Source organism: Bufo gargarizans, unplaced genomic scaffold (assembly GCF_014858855.1).
Source record: "Bufo gargarizans isolate SCDJY-AF-19 unplaced genomic scaffold, ASM1485885v1 fragScaff_scaffold_322_pilon, whole genome shotgun sequence".
Classification (NCBI taxonomy): domain Eukaryota; kingdom Metazoa; phylum Chordata; class Amphibia; order Anura; family Bufonidae; genus Bufo; species Bufo gargarizans.
Window position 1 is genome coordinate 286,479 of NW_025334093.1, and position 6,000 is coordinate 292,478.

The 6,000-nt window shown below is 43.0% G+C and overlaps 1 protein-coding gene across 3 annotated transcripts in view; it reads right to left on the reverse strand.

Annotated features, from left to right (window-relative positions):
• LOC122922396 (NACHT, LRR and PYD domains-containing protein 12-like) overlaps positions 1 to 1,491 on the reverse strand; it is a 67,723-nt gene extending 66,232 nt beyond the window's left edge. For all 3 annotated transcript variants that reach the window (XM_044272991.1, XM_044272992.1, XM_044272990.1), the window contains exon 1: positions 1,432 to 1,491. The gene's annotated coding sequence lies outside the window, so the exon portion shown is untranslated. The remainder of the gene's footprint in view (positions 1 to 1,431) is intronic.
• Between the last annotated feature and the right edge of the window lie 4,509 nt (positions 1,492 to 6,000).

Here is a 6,000-nt window from a genome sequence, read left to right on the forward strand (position 1 = left end):
AGGACCAGGTAGCAGGTATATCAGACGCTGTTAACAAAACAGCGTCTGATATACCTTTCAATGGTTTAAAAAAAAAAAAAAAAATCGCATCTACAGCCTGCCAGCGAATGATCGCTGCTGGCAGGCTGTAGATGAACTAGTTTACCTCCTGTTCCTGTGAACGCGCGCTCCTGTGTGAACTCGCGCTCCTGTGTGCACGCGTTCACAGGAAATCTCGCGTCTCGCGAGATGACGCGCCAACGCGTCAAAAGAGGAATGAACCGACCGCCTCCGGACCGCAAAAAAAATAAAGTTTTAAAAGTTTTTATAAATATACAAAAAAAATAATTTTTAAATACCCCCCTTTCCATAAAATTAAAATACTTAACTAATAAAAAAAATAAACATCATATAACAATATTAATGGCATATGGCAAATGGCGTAGCGGGGAAAAAAATTAAAATTGCCAATTTGCCATTTTTTTGTCACTTCAGCTACCCAATAATGTTTTTTTTTATAAAAAGTGATCAAAAAGTCGCACACACTTAAAATTGGTATCACTGAAAAGAACAGATCGTCCCGCAAAAAATGAGCCCTCACACAGCCCCGTACACATAGCTACCAAAAAGTTATAGGGGTTAGAATATGGGTATGGGGGGGAAAAAAATCCTCAAAAAGGTTTTCCTTTTTTTTTTTTTTTTTTTAGTATTAGGCTACATGCACACAACCGTGCAGGTTTTTTGCGGCCCGCAAAACGGACAGGAATAGGACATGTTATATTTTTTTTGCGGGGCCTCGAACGGATGCGGACATCACACGGAGTGCTGTCCGCATCTTTTGTGGCCCCATTGAAGTGAGTGGGTCCGCACCCGAGCTGCAAAAACTGCGGTTCAGATGCGGACCCGAAAAACGGTCGTGTGCATGAGGCCTTAAAACGCAAGAAAAATTATACAAGTCTGGTATCTTTGGAACCGTACTGACCTGGAGAATGAAGATAACAGCTCAATTTTACCGCATAGTGTACAGTGGAAAAATAAAAACTTTATCAGAATTGTGTTTTTTTCCCCGCTCCTTACTGTCATGCAACCGTAAATGGTGCCATTAGAAAGTACAACTTGTCCCGCAAAAAATAAGCCCACGTAAGGCTATGTGAATGGAAAGTTAGGACTATGGGGACGGCGGGGAGTGAAAAAAAACGAAAACGCAAAAACATGGGAAATCCCAGGGTCCCGGCCAGCTGTTTAGCTAAAACCCCCTTTGTTTACGTCAGTAAAAAGGCGCATTAGTGGTCACTAGGGGGTTAAACATGTAATCACGTAATTGAATACAACAGGAAGTGCTGACGAGCTGAGAGAAAACGCCCTGAAGCTATCTGCCTCGTATCACGGAGCAGCGTCAGACCCCCCCACCGTAAAACCATATACCCAGTATATAAGAGATGGCGGTCTTACCTGAAAGCTGTACACAGATCCCCGAGTAGAGGGAAGTACTAGTGCACAGGGAGGGGGAACTGCCATGGTTACTTTCACTTTCACTTTCACAGATCCTTATTAACCCTTTCTGGAGGGAGAGTTCTAAGAAACAGCAATGCTGCCGTGGTCTCTTTCTGTTGTAAAGTGTTTGACACAGCGTCGCTCTTTGGGACAGGAGGACTACGGCGATTAAAAAAAACTACTTTTGCACCATAAAACCTGTTTTTGTGGGATTACTTGCAGTTTTCACTGTTGTCATTTTTTAACAGAAATTTAGCTTTTTATTTTTTTTTACAGCCATCACAGAATGTTGTCCCAGCGGCTCATAACTAGAAAAATACTAAAAAGAATGTAGAAATATGAGGAGACGCGTAATGGGGCACATTTACCGAGGGCGTAAAATAGTCCCAATTCCCCTCATATTCAGTCGCACGGTTTTACGCCGTGTCCGCCAGTTCGGCAGGGCGTGCCGGTGGGCCTGGACTCCAGCTCTGGAAAATTTACTTACATTTACACCTGGAAACAGGGGCAAAAAACTATGGGGGAGATTTATCCCAAGGACTGGCTTAGTATCCAATCAGATTCCACCTTTCATTTTCCAAAGGAGCTGTGAAAAATGAAAGGTGCGATCTGATTGGTTGCTATGGGAAACCAGTTCTATTTTACCTCAGTTTGATAAAGGACCCCATATGTCAAGCCCGGAGCAAGGTGTGCGTGGCCCCCCTTCTCTCAATGCCAGGGGGCAGGGCGCACCTAGCCTTTCTACTGCCAAATGCCCCCCCCATGCCTAATTCGATCCGTTTTTTTTGCGGATCGGAAAAGGAAACAGTAACTTATTAATCACCAAACACATAAGCAATATGGGCTGGGCCTTGCATTTCTACAGTATGGATCCGCAAAATAGGGATGAAATACGGATGTGTTCCGTAATCTTTGCGGACCCATTTACTTGAATGGAGCCTCGGACCGCGATTTGCGGACAATAATAGGACATGCACTACTTTTTTACAGAACGGCCATGCGGACAAACTGAAACGGAATGCACAACGAGTAACTTCAGTATTTTCTACAGCCCCATCGAAGTGAATGGTTCCGCATACGGTCCGCAAAAAAAAAACGGAACAGAAGCGGAAAGAAAATACGATCGTGTGCATGAGCCCTTAGGGCTCCGCGATCCGTCCGTTCTGCAAAAATATAGAGCAAGTTCTATCTTTTTGCGGTGCGGAGGCACGGAACCCCAGGAAGCACTCCGTAGTGCTTCCGTAGTGTTCCGTGCTTCCATTCCATTGAAGTGAATGGGTCCGCATCCGTGATGCAGAATGCACACGGAACGGTGCCCGTGTATTGCGGATCCGCAATATAGCAACAGGCAGCACACGTTTGTGTGAATGAGCCCTTATGGCTCATCCCCACGAATGTAAGGGCTCTGTGCCTGTGCTGTGGACCCCAAATTGCGGTCCGCAAATTGCGGAGGCACGGCCAGAAACACCATGTGGGGTTCCGATCTGTGCTTCCGCACCGCATCTCTCGGACTGTGGACCAATTCAAGTGAATGGGCCTGTGATCCGTGATGCGGCTGCACACAACCGGTGCCCGTGTATTGCGGAGCCGCCGTATGCTAGCCGCAATACGGCCACGGCCGGGCAACGGTCGTGTGCATGAGCCCTTAGGGTCCATTCACACGTCCGTATGAATGGTCCGGATCCGTTCCGCAATTATGCGGAACGGGTGCAGACCCACTCATTTTCAATGGGGCCGTAACGGATGCGGAACGGACCCACTTCTGGATCCGCAATTCTGTTCCCGAAAAAAATAGAACATGTCCTATTCTTGTCCGCAAAAGGCATTTTCTATTATAGTGCCGGCGAAATAAGGAACGTATGTTTTGCAGATCCGCAATTATCGGACCGCAAAACACCTACGGACGTGTGAATGGACCCTTAGGCCTCTTGCACACGACTGTATGGCTTTTTCAGTGTTTTGCGGTCTGTTTTAAACGGATCCGTTTTTTCGTGTTTTGTTTCAGTAGTGTTTCCGTTCCGCCGTTCCGTTTTTCCATTGGGTTTCCGTTTTTTGCAGATCGCAAACTGACATGGAAGCATGGCATATACAGTATACAGTAATTACATAGAAAAATTGGGCTGGGCATAAAACTTTCAATAGATGGTTCGGCAAAAAACGGAATGGATACGGAAGACATACGGATGCATTCCGTATCCATTCCGGATTTTTTTTTACAGCCCCATTGAATTGAATATGGCCACGGAACGTGATTTGCGGGCAATAATAGGACATGTTCTATCTTTGAACGGAACGGAAATACGGAAATGGAATGCTGTATTTTGTGGTCCTCAAAAAACTGATCCACAAAAAATACGGATAACATCTGTGTGCATTCCGTTTTTTGCAGAACGGAACAGCTGGCCCCTAATAGAACAGGACTATCCTTGTCCGTTATGTGGACAATAATAGGACATGTTCTATCTTTGAACGGAACGGAAATACGAAAGCGGAAGGCATACGGAGTACATTGTGACCAAATAGATTAATTATTGTTTCATCTGACCATAACACAGACCAGAAGTCTTCTTCTCTGTCCAGATGAGCTTTTGCAAAGGCCAAGCGAGCTTCTGTGTGCCTTATCTGGAGAAGTGGCGTCCTCCTTGGTCTGCAGCGTCCGTTGGATTGTCTGCCTTGAGACATTGCCACCGGCAGAGCCCAGATTCACCAGGATGGCCTTGGTGGTGATCCTTGGATTCTAACTGGCAGCACAGGTGTCACTTTTGGCTTCCGACCGCGTCCTCTGAGATTTTCCACAGTGCGGAACATCTTGTATTTTTTGCTCAAATGTAAATTAAAGCTGAGAAATGTAACCAAATCTATATATATATTTTTTCAGTTTTATTTGCAATATAACCCGTTTTTTAACCCTTTTCCCTACCAATGCAGTACATGTACGGCGCTGGAGCGATGTGTGAACATGGCGCCCGCTCGCAAGTGCAGCGGGCGTCATGGCAGGCAGATCTCTACTGTTTCATAAGCAGAGACCTGTGGCTAATTACCGTGGCCGGCAACAATGTCAATCGCGGTAATTAAATGCTTTAGATGCTGTGACCAAGGGAGCTCACACTTCCGGGCTTCCCACCGATGCCCTGTGTGGCCAATCGGGGCATCGGTGGTTGCACGGAACACTTTGATCCTCGCTGATGAGGTTGAAAGTGTTCATGCTGCAATTCTTATTTTGGCCACCAGATGGCAGGTCGGGATAAGAAATTTGCAAAATTGACTTTTAATGGCAATAAAAAAATCCCTGAAACAACAAAATAAAAAAATAAAATAAAAACATTATTAATAAGCCTATATATGAGCCACAAAATGATCACAAAAAATAAAAAAATATAAAAGTTTAAATCACCCCCCTTACCGTATAATTAAAAAATAAATACCTAAATAGCAATAAATATCATGGGTATCACCGCGACCGAAAACGCCCATACTATTAAAATAGAAAAAAAAGTTCCAATACGGCAAATGGTATAACGGAAAAAAGGGTCAAAATGGCCGATTTGCCATTTCTTCATTGCTTCTCTTACCCAAAAAAAGTAATAAAAAATGTGATCAAAAAGTCAAGCACACTCCAAAATGGTATCATTAAAAAGTACAGATTGTTCCCCAAAAAATGAGCCCCTAAATAGCTCAGTAGACATAAGTATAAAAAAGTTATGGGGGTCAGAATATGGAGATGTAAAAAAATATATAAATTCTCAAAGTTTACTTTTATTTTTACACTATTTAGACATAAAAACCTAAACATATGGGGTATCGTAATCGTACTGACCCAGATAATAAAAGGCATGAGTCAGTTTTGCCGTAAACGAAACGCCGCGGGCACAAACCCCGTAAAACGGTGGAGGGATTGCGGGTTTTTTCCCAATTCCACCCCATTTGGAATTTTTTTCCTGCTTTCCAATACATTTTATGTTATGATTAATGGTGGCATTAGAAATTACAGCCTGTTCCGCAAAGAATAAGCCCCCATACAGCTATGTGACCGAAAATATAAAAAAGTTATGGCTCATGGAAAATAGGGAAGAAAAATGAATATAAGTATAATAAAAAAATGTTTTTGCATTGCCGCTTCTCAAGACCCAGAACTTTTACATTTTTCTTTCTATGGAGTTGTGTGGGGGCTTGATTTTTGCGGGACGATTAGTATTTTTCACTGGTATCATTTTGGAGCAAATGGCGCTTTTTGATCGCATGTTATTTTGGTGGCAACTAAGAATAAATCATCAATTCTGTTTATTTTTTATTTTTACGGCGTTCATCGTAGGGAATAATTTGCCTAATATTTATGTAGTCCGCGTCGTTACGGATGCGGCAATACCAAACATTTTTTGCAAGTTTTTTCATTGAAAAGCGTAATTTCAATGGGAAAAAGCGTAAATTTTGTATGGGATTTTTTTTATTGAATAAATGTTTTTTTTTTTTTTACTTTTTTTATTATTTATTATCCCTATAGTGCATTGCGTTTTAATGTCAGTGCTA